The sequence below is a fragment of the Labrus mixtus genome, unplaced genomic scaffold (genome assembly GCF_963584025.1).
Source record: "Labrus mixtus unplaced genomic scaffold, fLabMix1.1 SCAFFOLD_30, whole genome shotgun sequence".
NCBI lineage: Eukaryota > Metazoa > Chordata > Actinopteri > Labriformes > Labridae > Labrus > Labrus mixtus.
This window is the reverse complement of record NW_026870100.1, coordinates 862501-875000: the sequence shown is the minus strand read 5'-3', so window position 1 is coordinate 875000 and position 12500 is coordinate 862501. Positions and strand designations below refer to the sequence as shown.

The 12500-nt window shown below is 42.6% G+C and overlaps 19 non-coding genes and 8 pseudogenes across 19 annotated transcripts in view; all 27 read left to right on the top strand.

Moving 5' to 3' along the window:
* Positions 1-40: 40 nt before the first annotated feature.
* LOC132961571 (5S ribosomal RNA) lies at positions 41-159 on the top strand. Its single transcript, XR_009667926.1, has one exon. It is a non-coding gene; the product is annotated as a 5S ribosomal RNA (ribosomal RNA).
* Positions 160-280: 121 nt separating this feature from the next.
* Positions 281-399, top strand: LOC132961335 (5S ribosomal RNA). Its single transcript, XR_009667701.1, has one exon. It is a non-coding gene; the product is annotated as a 5S ribosomal RNA (ribosomal RNA).
* Positions 400-522: 123 nt separating this feature from the next.
* Positions 523-641, top strand: LOC132961228 (5S ribosomal RNA). The gene has a single exon (XR_009667601.1). It is a non-coding gene; the product is annotated as a 5S ribosomal RNA (ribosomal RNA).
* A 121-nt stretch (positions 642-762) lies between these two features.
* LOC132960765 (5S ribosomal RNA) lies at positions 763-881 on the top strand (annotated as a pseudogene).
* A 122-nt stretch (positions 882-1003) lies between these two features.
* LOC132960940 (5S ribosomal RNA) lies at positions 1004-1112 on the top strand (annotated as a pseudogene).
* A 124-nt stretch (positions 1113-1236) lies between these two features.
* On the top strand, positions 1237-1355 carry LOC132961134 (5S ribosomal RNA). Its single transcript, XR_009667513.1, has one exon. It is a non-coding gene; the product is annotated as a 5S ribosomal RNA (ribosomal RNA).
* A 121-nt stretch (positions 1356-1476) lies between these two features.
* Positions 1477-1595, top strand: LOC132961306 (5S ribosomal RNA). The gene has a single exon (XR_009667674.1). It is a non-coding gene; the product is annotated as a 5S ribosomal RNA (ribosomal RNA).
* Positions 1596-1716: 121 nt separating this feature from the next.
* LOC132960843 (5S ribosomal RNA) lies at positions 1717-1825 on the top strand (annotated as a pseudogene).
* A 119-nt stretch (positions 1826-1944) lies between these two features.
* Positions 1945-2063, top strand: LOC132961211 (5S ribosomal RNA). The gene has a single exon (XR_009667586.1). It is a non-coding gene; the product is annotated as a 5S ribosomal RNA (ribosomal RNA).
* Positions 2064-2185: 122 nt separating this feature from the next.
* On the top strand, positions 2186-2304 carry LOC132961200 (5S ribosomal RNA). Its single transcript, XR_009667575.1, has one exon. It is a non-coding gene; the product is annotated as a 5S ribosomal RNA (ribosomal RNA).
* A 122-nt stretch (positions 2305-2426) lies between these two features.
* Positions 2427-2545, top strand: LOC132960935 (5S ribosomal RNA). Its single transcript, XR_009667471.1, has one exon. It is a non-coding gene; the product is annotated as a 5S ribosomal RNA (ribosomal RNA).
* Positions 2546-2666: 121 nt separating this feature from the next.
* Positions 2667-2785, top strand: LOC132961349 (5S ribosomal RNA). Its single transcript, XR_009667715.1, has one exon. It is a non-coding gene; the product is annotated as a 5S ribosomal RNA (ribosomal RNA).
* A 122-nt stretch (positions 2786-2907) lies between these two features.
* On the top strand, positions 2908-3016 carry LOC132960756 (5S ribosomal RNA; annotated as a pseudogene).
* A 121-nt stretch (positions 3017-3137) lies between these two features.
* Positions 3138-3246, top strand: LOC132960814 (5S ribosomal RNA; annotated as a pseudogene).
* A 122-nt stretch (positions 3247-3368) lies between these two features.
* Positions 3369-3487, top strand: LOC132961179 (5S ribosomal RNA). The gene has a single exon (XR_009667555.1). It is a non-coding gene; the product is annotated as a 5S ribosomal RNA (ribosomal RNA).
* Positions 3488-3609: 122 nt separating this feature from the next.
* Positions 3610-3728, top strand: LOC132961477 (5S ribosomal RNA). Its single transcript, XR_009667839.1, has one exon. It is a non-coding gene; the product is annotated as a 5S ribosomal RNA (ribosomal RNA).
* Positions 3729-3849: 121 nt separating this feature from the next.
* Positions 3850-3958, top strand: LOC132960821 (5S ribosomal RNA; annotated as a pseudogene).
* Positions 3959-4079: 121 nt separating this feature from the next.
* LOC132961238 (5S ribosomal RNA) lies at positions 4080-4198 on the top strand. The gene has a single exon (XR_009667611.1). It is a non-coding gene; the product is annotated as a 5S ribosomal RNA (ribosomal RNA).
* Positions 4199-4320: 122 nt separating this feature from the next.
* Positions 4321-4439, top strand: LOC132961268 (5S ribosomal RNA). The gene has a single exon (XR_009667639.1). It is a non-coding gene; the product is annotated as a 5S ribosomal RNA (ribosomal RNA).
* A 122-nt stretch (positions 4440-4561) lies between these two features.
* On the top strand, positions 4562-4680 carry LOC132961465 (5S ribosomal RNA). Its single transcript, XR_009667828.1, has one exon. It is a non-coding gene; the product is annotated as a 5S ribosomal RNA (ribosomal RNA).
* A 121-nt stretch (positions 4681-4801) lies between these two features.
* On the top strand, positions 4802-4910 carry LOC132960820 (5S ribosomal RNA; annotated as a pseudogene).
* A 121-nt stretch (positions 4911-5031) lies between these two features.
* LOC132961237 (5S ribosomal RNA) lies at positions 5032-5150 on the top strand. The gene has a single exon (XR_009667610.1). It is a non-coding gene; the product is annotated as a 5S ribosomal RNA (ribosomal RNA).
* A 122-nt stretch (positions 5151-5272) lies between these two features.
* LOC132961177 (5S ribosomal RNA) lies at positions 5273-5391 on the top strand. The gene has a single exon (XR_009667553.1). It is a non-coding gene; the product is annotated as a 5S ribosomal RNA (ribosomal RNA).
* Positions 5392-5513: 122 nt separating this feature from the next.
* Positions 5514-5632, top strand: LOC132961548 (5S ribosomal RNA). Its single transcript, XR_009667907.1, has one exon. It is a non-coding gene; the product is annotated as a 5S ribosomal RNA (ribosomal RNA).
* A 121-nt stretch (positions 5633-5753) lies between these two features.
* Positions 5754-5862, top strand: LOC132960789 (5S ribosomal RNA; annotated as a pseudogene).
* A 6283-nt stretch (positions 5863-12145) lies between these two features.
* LOC132961258 (5S ribosomal RNA) lies at positions 12146-12264 on the top strand. The gene has a single exon (XR_009667630.1). It is a non-coding gene; the product is annotated as a 5S ribosomal RNA (ribosomal RNA).
* Positions 12265-12386: 122 nt separating this feature from the next.
* Positions 12387-12500, top strand: part of LOC132961313 (5S ribosomal RNA) — a 119-nt gene continuing 5 nt past the window's right edge. The window contains exon 1 of the ribosomal RNA XR_009667680.1: positions 12387-12500. This exon is cut by the window's right edge and continues 5 nt beyond it. This is a non-coding gene — a ribosomal RNA (5S ribosomal RNA).

The following is a 12500-nucleotide window of genomic DNA, read 5'->3' as shown; positions in this document are numbered from 1 at the left end:
CATAACATCTTTAAAAGGCCCCTGTCTGCACACAATAATGGCTTACGGCCATACCACCCTTAACACGCCCGATCTCGTCCCATCTCGGAAGCTAAGCAGGGTCGGGCCTGGTTAGTACTTGAATGGGAGACCGCCTGGGAATACCAGATGCTGTAAGCTTTTTTTATTTTTTTGATCATATGTTTTTTTTATCATAGAGAGACATATTCACATGTCCTAAAATTCAGCCAGAATCAAGGGCATGACATCTTTAAAAGGCCCCTTTCTGCATACAATAATGGCTTACGGCCATACCACCCTGAACACGCCTGATCTCGTCCGATCTCTGAAGCTAAGCAGGGTCGGGCCAGGTTAGTACTTCGATGGCAGACCGCCTGGGAATACCAGGTGCTGTAAGCTTTTTCATTTTTTTGATCATATGTTTTTTTTTTTATCATATAGAGACATATTCACATGTCCACAAATTCAGCCAGAATCAAGGGCATGACATCTTTAAAAGGCCCCTGTCTGCACACAATAATGGCTTACGGCCATACCACTCTGAACACGCCTGATCTCGTCCGATCTCGGAAGCTAAGCAGGGTCGGGCCTGGTTAGTACTTGGATGGGAGACCACCTGGGAATACCAGGTGCTGTAAGCGTTTTCATTTTTTTGATCATATGTTTTTTTTTATCATATAGAGACATATTCACATGTCCAAAAATTCAGCCAGAATCAAGGGCATGACATCTTTAAAAGGCCCCTTTCTGCACACAATAACAGCTTTCGGCCATACCACCCTTAACACGCCCGATCTCGTCCGATCTCGGAAACTAAGTAGGGTCGTGCCTGGTTAGTACTTGGATGGGAGACCGCCTGGGAATACCAGACGCTGTAAGCTTTTTCATTTTTTTGATCATATGTTTTTTTTTTATCATATAGAGACATATTCACATGTCCAAAAATTTAGCCAGAATCAAGGGCATGACATCTTTAAAAGGCCCCTTTCTGCACACAATAATGGCTTACGGCCATACCACCCTGAACTCGTCCGATCTCGGAAGCTATGCAGGGTCGGGCCTGGTTAGTACTTGGATGGGAGACCGCCTGGGAATACCAGATGCTGTAAGCTTTTCTTATTTTTTTGATCATATTTTTTTTTTTTTATCATAGAGAGACATATTCACATGTACACAAATTCAGCCAGAATCAAGGGCATGACATCTTTAAAAGGCCCCTGTCTGCACACAATAATGGCTTACGGCCATACCACCCTGAACACGCCCGATCTCGTTCGATCTCGGAAGCTAAGCAGGGTTGGGCCTGGTTAGTACTTGGATGGGAGACCACCTTGGAATACCAGGTGCTGTAAGCGTTTTCATTTTTTTGATCATATGTTTTTTTTTATCATATAAAGACATATTCACATGTCCAAAAATTCAGCCAGAATCAAGGGCATGACATCTTTAAAAGGCCCCTTTCTGCACACAATAACGGCTTACGGCCATACCACCCTTAACACGCCCGATCTCGTCCGATCTCGGAAGCTAAGCAGTGTCGGGCCTGGTTAGTACTTGGATGGGAGACCACCTGGGAATACCAGGTGCTGTAAGCGTTTTCATTTTTTTGATCATATGTTTTTTTTTATCATATAGAGACATATTCACATGTCCAAAAATTCAGCCAGAATCAAGGGCATGACATCTTTAAAAGGCCCCTTTCTGCACACAATAATGGCTTACGGCCAAACCACCCTGAACTCGTCCGATCTTGGAAGCTAAGCAGGGTCGGGCCTGGTTAGTACTTGGATGGGAGACCGCCTGGGAATACCAGGTGCTGTAAGCTTTTTCATTTTTTTGATCATGTTTTTTTTTATCATATAGAGACATATTCACATGTCCAAAAATTCAGCCAGAATCAAGGGCATGACATCTTTAAAAGGCCCCTGTCTGCACACAATAATGACTTACGGCCATACCACCCTGAACACGCCTGATCTCGTCCGATCTCGGAAGCTAAGCAGGGTCGGGCCTGGTTAGTACTTGGATGGGAGACCGCCTGGGAATACCAGGTGCTGTAAGCTTTTTCATTTTGTTTGATCATATGTTTTTTTTTATCATATAGAGACATATTCACATGTCCAAAAATTCAGCCAGAATCAAGGGCATGACATCTTTAAAAGGCCCCTTTCTGCACACAATAATGGCTTACGGCCATACCACCCTGAACACGCCCGATCTCGTCTGATCTCAGAAGCTAAGCAGGGTCGGGCCTGGTTAGTACTTGGATGGGAGACCGCCTGGGAATACCAGGTGCTGTAAGCTTTTTCATTTTGTTTGATCATATGTTTTTTTTTATCATATAGAGACATATTCACATGTCCAAAAATTCAGCCAGAATCAAGGGCATGACATCTTTAAAAGGCCCCTTTCTGCACACAACAATGGCTTACGGCCATACCACCCTGAACACGCCCGATCTCGTCTGATCTCGGAAGCTAAGCAGGGTCGGGCCTGGTTAGTACTTGGATGGGAGACCTCCTGGGAATACCAGGTGCTGTAAGCTTTTTCATTTTTTTTGATCATATGTTTTTTTTATCATATAGAGACATATTCACATGTCCAAAAATTCAGCCAGAATCAAGGGCATGACATCTTTAAAAGGCCCCTCTCTGCACACAATAATGTCTTACAGCCATACCACCCTGAACACGCCTGATCTCGTCCGATCTCGGAAGCTAAGCCGGGTAGGGCCTGGTTAGTACTTGGATGGGAGACCGCCTGGGAATACCAGGTGCTGTAAGTTTTTTCATTTTTTTGATCATATGTTTTTTTTTTATCATATAGAGACATATTCACATGTCCAAAAATTCAGCCAGAATCAAGGGCATGACATCTTTAAAAGGCGCCTTTCTGCATACAATAATGGCTTACGGCCAAACCACCCTGAACACGCCCGATCTCAGAAGCTAAGCAGGGTCGGGCCTGGTTAGTACTTGGATGGGAGACCGCCTGGGAATACCAGGTGCTGTAAGCTTTTTCATTTTTTTTGATCATATGTTTTTTTTATCATATAGAGACATATTCACATGTCCAAAAATTCAGCCAGAATCAAGGGCATGACATCTTTAAAAGGCCCCTGTCTGCACACAATAATGGCTTACGGCCATACAACCCTGAACACGCCCGATCTCGGAAGCTAAGCAAGGTCAGGCCTGGTTAGTACTTGGATGGGAGACCGCCTGGGAATACCAGGTGCTGTAAGCTTTTTCATTTTTTTGATCATATGTTTTTTTTTTTTCATATAGAGACATATTCACATGTCCAAAAATTCAGCCAGAATCAAGGGCATGACATCTTTAAAAGGCCCCTTTCTTCACACAATAATGACTTATGGCCATACCACCCTGAACACGCCCGATCTCGTCCGATCTCGGAAGCTAAGCAGGGTCGGGCCTGGTTAGTACTTGGATGGGAGACCGCCTGGGAATACCAGGTGCTATAAGCTTTTTCATTTTTTTGATCATATGTTTTTTTTTTTTCATATAGAGACATATTCACATGTCCAAAAATTCAGCCAGAATCAAGGGCATGACATCTTTAAAAGGCCCCTTTCTGCACACAATAATGGCTTATGGCCATACCACCCTGAACACGCCCGATCTCGTCCGATCTCGGAAGCTAAGCAGGGTCGGGCCTGGTTAGTACTTGGATGGGAGACCGCCTGGGAATACCAGGTGCTGTAAGCTTTTTCATTTTTTTGATGATATGTTTTTTTTTATCATATAGAGACATATTCACATGTCCAAAAATTCAGCCAGAATCAAGGGCATGACATCTTTAAAAGGCCCCTGTCTGCACACAATAATGGCTTACGGCCATACCACCCTGAACACGCCCGATCTCGGAAGCTAAGCAAGGTCAGGCCTGGTTAGTACTTGGATGGGAGACCGCCTGGGAATACCAGGTGCTGTAAGCGTTTTCATTTTTTTGATCATATGTTTTTTTTTATCATATAGAGACATATTCACATGTCCAAAAATTCAGCCAGAATCAAGGGCATGACATCTTTAAAAGGCCCCTGTCTGCACACAATAATGGCTTATGGCCATACCACCCTGAACACTCCTGATCTCGTCCGATCTCGGAAGCTAAGCAGGGTAGGGCCTGTTTAGTACTTGGATGGGAGACCGCCTGGGAATACCAGGTGCTGTAAGCTTTTTCATTTTTTTGATCATATGTTTTTTTTTTATCATATAGAGACATATTCACATGTCCAAAAATTCAGCCAGAATCAAGGGCATGACATCTTTAAAAGGCCCCTTTCTTCACACAATAATGACTTATGGCCATACCACCCTGAACACGCCCGATCTCGTCCGATCTCGGAAGCTAAGCAGGGTCGGGCCTGGTTAGTACTTGGATGGGAGACCGCCTGGGAATACCAGGTGTTATAAGCTTTTTCATTTTTTTGATCATATGTTTTTTTTTTTTCATATAGAGACATATTCACATGTCCAAAAATTCAGCCAGAATCAAGGGCATGACATCTTTAAAAGGCCCCTTTCTGCACACAATAATGGCTTATGGCCATACCACCCTGAACACGCCCGATCTCGTCCGATCTCGGAAGCTAAGCAGGGTCGGGCCTGGTTAGTACTTGGATGGGAGACCGCCTGGGAATACCAGGTGCTGTAAGCTTTTTCATTTTTTTGATGATATGTTTTTTTTTATCATATAGAGACATATTCACATGTCCAAAAATTCAGCCAGAATCAAGGGCATGACATCTTTAAAAGGCCCCTGTCTGCACACAATAATGGCTTACGGCCATACCACCCTGAACACGCCCGATCTCGGAAGCTAAGCAAGGTCAGGCCTGGTTAGTACTTGGATGGGAGACCGCCTGGGAATACCAGGTGCTGTAAGCGTTTTCATTTTTTTGATCATATGTTTTTTTTTATCATATAGAGACATATTCACATGTCCAAAAATTCAGCCAGAATCAAGGGCATGACATCTTTAAAAGGCCCCTGTCTGCACACAATAATGGCTTATGGCCATACCACCCTGAACACTCCTGATCTCGTCCGATCTCGGAAGCTAAGCAGGGTAGGGCCTGTTTAGTACTTGGATGGGAGACCGCCTGGGAATACCAGGTGCTGTAAGCTTTTTCATTTTTTTGATCATATGTTTTTTTTTTATCATATAGAGACATATTCACATGTCCAAAAATTCAGCCAGAATCAAGGGCATGACATCTTTAAAAGGCCCCTTTCTTCACACAATAATGACTTATGGCCATACCACCCTGAACACGCCCGATCTCGTCCGATCTCGGAAGCTAAGCAGGGTCGGGCCTGGTTAGTACTTGGATGGGAGACCGCCTGGGAATACCAGGTGCTATAAGCTTTTTCATTTTTTTGATCATATGTTTTTTTTTTTTCATATAGAGACATATTCACATGTCCAAAAATTCAGCCAGAATCAAGGGCATGACATCTTTAAAAGGCCCCTTTCTGCACACAATAATGGCTTATGGCCATACCACCCTGAACACGCCCGATCTCGTCCGATCTCGGAAGCTAAGCAGGGTCGGGCCTGGTTAGTACTTGGATGGGAGACCGCCTGGGAAAACCAGGTGCTGTAAGCTTTTTCATTTTTTTGATGATATGTTTTTTTTTATCATATAGAGACATATTCACATGTCCAAAAATTCAGCCAGAATCAAGGGCATGACATCTTTAAAAGGCCCCTGTCTGCACACAATAATGGCTTACGGCCATACCACCCTGAACACGCCCGATCTCGGAAGCTAAGCAAGGTCAGGCCTGGTTAGTACTTGGATGGGAGACCGCCTGGGAATACCAGGTGCTGTAAGCTTTTTCATTTTTTTGATCATATGTTTTTTTTTTATCATATAGAGACATATTCACATGTCCAAAAATTCAGCCAGAATCAAGGGCATGACATCTTTAAAAGGCCCCTTTCTGCACACAATAACAGCTTACGGCCATACCACCCTGAACACGCCCCTTTTGCTGTCAGAGTTTGTGTGGTGCTGAAGGAGAGCTGACGTGTCAGTACTGAGCAGGACAGCTGGACTAATTTGTTTGTTTTTTGGATGCGTTTTGGATTTATTTAAATACCTCAGATTGTGAGTGAATGTCCCCCAGCAGTCACTGACTGTTAGGGGGATCGTTTTTCTTTTCATCTTTTTTTCCTGTTTTTTTTCCACAATTTTGTGAAGAATTTTTGTTTTTTTGTGAATGTTTGCTCGTATGTCGCGAGCAAACTCACACGGACGGATCACAAAGATGACAGGACCACGGACTGGAGAGATGGAAAAAGGAAAAGAGAACGGACAACAACGTGAACAAACAAACATGGCACTGAAACAAAGGAATGGATTAAACGACAACGAGAAGAACGACGGACAAAAAAGACGGATGAAAACGGCAAATGAAACAGGGAACGGAATGGATGACGGAGAGAGAGGAAGAGAGAGGAGCGGCGGGCTGATTGCTCCGCATGCAGAGAATGGGAGAGGTGGCGAGAGAGCAGAAAAAGAGGAAGCAAAAGTGTCTTTTGAGAGAAAACTAACACTAAACATTGAAATGGTGGGAGACAAAGTTCCTCTAAATCACGTCATGAGCAACATAAAAATGATCTGTGGGGGCCTGCTGGCGTGCAGAACCCTGGGACCTGAAAAACTGGAGGTGACGGTGAGCAACATTAAAGGAAAGGAAAGGCTGCTGGATGGATTTAAAATCGGAGAGACCAGAGTCGTGGCGAGAGAACTAAATAATGATGAGCTGGTGGTGTCTTTTTTAAACCTGCCAGCGTATATCACAGATGAAGAAATAGTTTGGAAGCTGACGGGATGGGGAGTGAAACCGACATCACCAATAAAACGCAGAATGTGGCCTGGAACAATGATAGCTGACGGAACGAGGTTTGTCCGGGTCAGATTTAATGACCAGGTACAGTCACTCCCTTACTCCACAAAGTTTAACACTGTGATGGGGAACGAATACTTTAGAGTAATACATGATAGACAACAAAAAGTGTGCAGGATGTGCATCCAGCCGGGACACATCCTGAGAGAGTGTCCAGAATTTATGTGCCACAACTGTGGGGTGCAGGGACACTTTGCGCGAGAGTGCAGCGCGAACAGCACAAAATGCACAAACTGTAAAAAAAGAGAAAATGAATGTGAGTGTGTGAACGGAGAGGAAAGCAAGAACGAGGTGGAGGATGTGTACGAGGATGAAGACGAGGCGGAGGAGGTGTACGAGGAGGAGGCGGAGGAGAAGGAGGTGATCGGAGCAAGCAGAAAGGAGATCAGAGAAGACGAGAACAGTGACGGAGAAATGGAGCAGAGCGGAGAGAGCGGAGGAGAACGGGCGTCAGAGTGCGAGCTGGAGACGCCGGAGCTGGCTGGAGAGGGAGGACAGCAGAAGCAGCGAAAAACGAGCGAGAGAGGGAAAAAAGGAGACGGAAGGGACGTGGCAGAAGACCCGGGGGTAAGCATGAGCACAGAGGGGAGGGAGATGCCTGAGAGTGGTGTTGGACAGGCGGGAGGGAGAAAAATCACGCTAAATAATACGGGTAAAAGCACCAGTCCCAATGAAACAGACAGCGAAATGGATGTGAGTGAACTGGCGAGTGCGCAAAAAAGACTAAGTCTTGGACAACGAAAAAAGTTGGTGAAAAAATTGAAATGTAAGGACAAATAATGACTGACAATAACCCCTGTAAATCCGTTTTTTTTGTTTTTATTTTTATGATAATGGCCTTTAATTTATTTTCGATAAACGTGAATGGACTAAGGAACAAAGAAAAAAGACATTCGATTCTTTCCTTGCAGAATGACGTTTTGTGCCTGCAGGAGACCAGGTGGGATGATTCCCTGGTGGAAGACATAAAAAAAGACTTTGTGGGCCATATTTTCTGCTCCAATGGCACGTCGAGGGCGAGAGGAGTGGCGGTTTTAGTCAAAACGGGTCGGGTAACAGGGGTAAATTTGGTTTATGGAGACAAAGAAGGAAGAATAATAGTAATAGACTGTGTGTATGAAACGAAAAATATAAGAATCATAAATATATATGCACCGAATGGAGAAAAAGAAAGGAAAACATTCTTCATTGCAATAAGCAAATGGTGGGAAAGGAATTGTATAATAATCGGTGACTTTAATGTGGCGATGACACCCACCGATGTGTCAAAAAATAATGTGTTTAAGGGGGATGTGAGCAGGGGGACACTTAAAGATATAATGATAACGAAACAATGCATTGATATTTGGAGATTGCTACATCCATGGGAGAGGGTGTTCTCCAGGAGACAAATTGTACTGAATAGATTAAAACAATCTAGAATAGATTATGCGTTGGTGACATGCGAGGTAGTGAGGTGGATTAAAGAAGTTGAATATAAAACTAATATGTGGAGCGATCACGCTGGAATAGAAATCACGTTTAGAAAAGAAACGAATGTACGTAAAGGAGGGATATGGTGCTTTAATGCAAGCTTGCTGGATGATGGAATGTTTGTGAAAAGTATGGAAAGATTGTTGAATGATGTGGGATATGAGTGGAATGAGAGTGAAGATATGAATGTGTGGTGGGATAGTGTAAAAGTCAGAATTAAAAAAAAGTGTATCAATTATAGTAAACAGAAAAAGTGGAGAGAAAATAGAAAGGAAGAGAATTTGAGAAAACAACTAAGTGAGGAAATAGCATCGCTTGACAGTGTAGATAATGTAGATGTCGAAAAATACATACATTTAAAAGAACAGTTGGGAGTGATTGAACTTAAAAAGAGTAGGGGTGCAGCCATTAGGAGTAAAATACAATATATGTATGAGGGGGAGAGGAGTACAGCCTTTTTTTTAGGTCTGGAAAAACAAAAACAAAAAAGAACAGAAATAAACGAATTATTAAATGAAGCAGGTAAAAGTGTGACAGATAAGAAGGGAATTTTAGAAATAGTAAAGGGCTATTATGAAAGCCTGTTTTCGAGACAGGAGTGTGATAGCGTGAGTGTGAACAGAGCTTTGGGTGCCTTAAAGAAAAAACTAAGCGAGGACGATAAAATGTGGTGTGATTGTGAGTTTACAGAGGGAGAAATCAGAAGTGCTTTAGAGGGGTTAAACAAAAACAAAAGTCCTGGGAGCGATGGCCTAACTGCGGAATTCTACCAAGCTTTCAAAGAGCAGCTGGTGCCCTTGGTGAACAAATTGAGTAAATATATGGAAAAAGTGAAACATATACCAAAAAGTTTAGGGGAAGGGGTGGTTACTATTTTTTACAAAAACAAGGGGGACAATAAAAATCTGGACAACTACAGACCAATCAGCCTACTCAACACAGACTACAAAATCATAGCGAAAACAATAGCCAATAGAATCAGGGAGGTAATAGGAACAATCATAGAACAAACACAATCATACAGTATACCAAACAGAGACATAGCAGACTCAATCATTTCAATAAAACAGACGGTCAGGGATATGGAAGGGGAGGGGGGAATATGGCTAGGGATTGATTTAAATAAAGCTTTTGACAGAGTAGATCACGGGTTCATGGGGAAGGTGTTAGAGAAGTTTGGATTCGGGGAGAGAATGAGAGAATGGATAAATATGTTGTATACAGGAGCGGAAAGCAAGATAAAATGTAACGGGGAACTAACTGATTCTTTTAAAATATCAAGGTCAGTGAGACAAGGATGTCCGATGTCAGCGCTGTTGTACAGCTTGGTAGCAGAGCCGCTGGCAGCACTGATATCGGAAGACGTAAACATAAAAGGTATAGGTAAGGAAAACGTAAAAATAATACAGTATGCAGATGACGTGAATATAATGGTAAAAGGAGAGGAGGATATAGAATTGATATTAAAACATGTACAAACTTATGAAAGAGCATCTGGGGCAAAAGTAAATGAAAATAAGTCAGAAATTATGTTACTAGGTAAGGAATCCAATCTAGTTAATAAGTGGGGATTTAAAACGGTGTGTGAGAGAAGAAAAGTGTTGGGAGTGAATATGGGGAAAAATGAGAATGAATGTGATGATGTAACATGGAAAGAGGTGGTGGGTAAAATTAAAAAAACATTGAATTTGTGGAAAGCGAGGGGTCTATTGTTGAGAGGAAGGGTAGCCGTAACAAATGCTCTCGTGTTGTCCAAAGTGAATCATGCGCTGAGTACTTGTACGCTTCCGGACTGGGCCTTTAAGGAGATTTCAAAGACCATTAGGGACTTTATTTGGAAAAACAAAGCAGCGAGTATAGCTCACAAAACAATAATAGGGGCTAAAGATCAGGGGGGGCTAGCTTTGATTGATTTACTTACAAAAAAAGTAGCACGAAGAGTCAAATTGATAGGCAAATTTATGGACCAGAACCGGAACGTAGTTTGGAAAAACCACTTCAAACAATATCTGTGCAGTTTTGGACTCTACAACGAGGACAACCTGTACCAGATCAATAACCCGGATTCATTTAAACACTTGCCACGGTTTTTCCAGGAAGTACTCAGTGCGTGGTATCAGGTTTCATCCTGGACTGTACCAGAGTGCGGAACGAGAGGGTCAGTGCTACGACTGCCCTTCCTCTCGAGCCCGTATTTTAAAAATGGGGAGAGGGTAATTAAGTGTGAAGCTATGTCGAAAGCGGGATATATTAGAATAAGGGATTTACTGAACTGTGGGGGGGATTTTGATTTACAAATGGTGGTGAGGGGTTTAAAAAATAAAGGGTGTGTGTGCAGAAAGGATGTGATTGAGAGAGTGTTTGCAAATGTAAAATTGTCTTTGTCGAGCGAATGGGAAAAATTAATCAAAGAGAAGGAGGGAGTGATGCAGGACGATGTGGGGGGGATCTCCCTGTGCCTAGGGGAGAAGAAACACAACATTACAGATGTCACTACAAAAATTTGGTATAGGTGCGCAATCACACATAGAATACAGAAACCCACATCCGAAGTAAAATGGACAGACACATACCCGGACATAACAAGCAACATGATATGGAAGAACATTAACATTCCGCATACACCACATGCAATATTTGACCTAGATTTCAAACTGAGGCACAGGAGGATCTTCACCTGCATCGTCCTGCATCAGATCCATAAGGAGAGGTATGAAAGAAAGTGTTGTGTATGTGAAAGTACGGATGAGGATTTAATACATTTGTTTGTTACGTGTGGGGAATTGGTTTATTTTTGGGGAAAAATAAGAGAAATGTTGGGGAAATGCAGTAAGAATGAGTGTTGGAATGAAAGGGGGTGGGAATTGTCGGTGTTGTTGGGGGTGGGAACAAAACAAAAAAATCACAATGTAATGAATATAATTTTGGCTTTTGCAAGAAAAGCGGTTTTTAACAGAAGGAATTATGCACTGTATGAAAGTAAGAAAATGAATGTGTGGAGAATGTTTGTGAATGAATGGAAAGCACATCTTAAATTGTTGTACATAGCGAATGAGAGTGAGTTTGTGAGAATGTTTGTGGAAGGTGCGAATGTGTGTAGAGTAAATGAGGAGGGAATTATGTGGGATGTCTAAATTATTTTGTTTTTGTTTTTTTGGTACGAGGGCTTCTTTTTTGGTCATGGGAAAATGGGTGATTTGATTTGGTGGTTTTTTTTTTCTCAGTGGTTTTTTGAGAATACTGTGGGGTTTTTGTATGTTTTTGTGGTTTGTTTTCAGAGGGGTGTTTGCTTTGGGGGAGGGACTCAGAAGAGTTGTCATGAGTTGGGGGTATCAGGGGTGGTTTGAGTTTTTTTTCCTGATGCTATGTTTTTATTGTTTTTAGGGTGCCGTTTGCGTCAGAGGGGAGGTTTAATTTAGAGGGTGTATGTATTGTAATAGCATTTGTTGTAAATGATGTGAAAGAATTATAAATGTTTTTGTAATTTTGATAATAAAAGATGAAAAAAAAAAAAAAAACACGCCCGATCTCGTCCCATCTCGGAAGCTAAGCAGGGTCGGGCCTGGTTAGTACTTGAATGGGAGACCGCCTGGGAATACCAGATGCTGTAAGCTTTTTTATTTTTTTGATCATATGTTTTTTTTATCATAGAGAGACATATTCACATGTCCACAAATTCAGCCAGAATCAAGGGCATGACATCTTTAAAAGGCCCCTGTCTGCACACAATAATGGCTTACGGCCATACCACCCTGAACGCGCCCGATCTCGTCCGATCTCGGAAGCTAAGCAGGGTCGGGCCTGGATAGTACTTGTATGGGAGACCGCCTGGGAATACCAGGTGCTATAAGCTTTTTCATTTTTTTGATCATATGTTTTTTTTTTATCATAGAGAGACATATTCACATGTCCAAAAATTCAGCCAGAATCAAGGGCATGACATCTTTAAAAGGCCCCTGTCTGCACACAATAATGGCTTACGGCCATACCACCCTGAACACGCCCGATCTTGTCCGATCTCGGAAGCTAAGCAAGGTCGGGCCTGGTTAGTACTTGGATGGGAGACCGCCTGGGAATACCAGGTGCTGT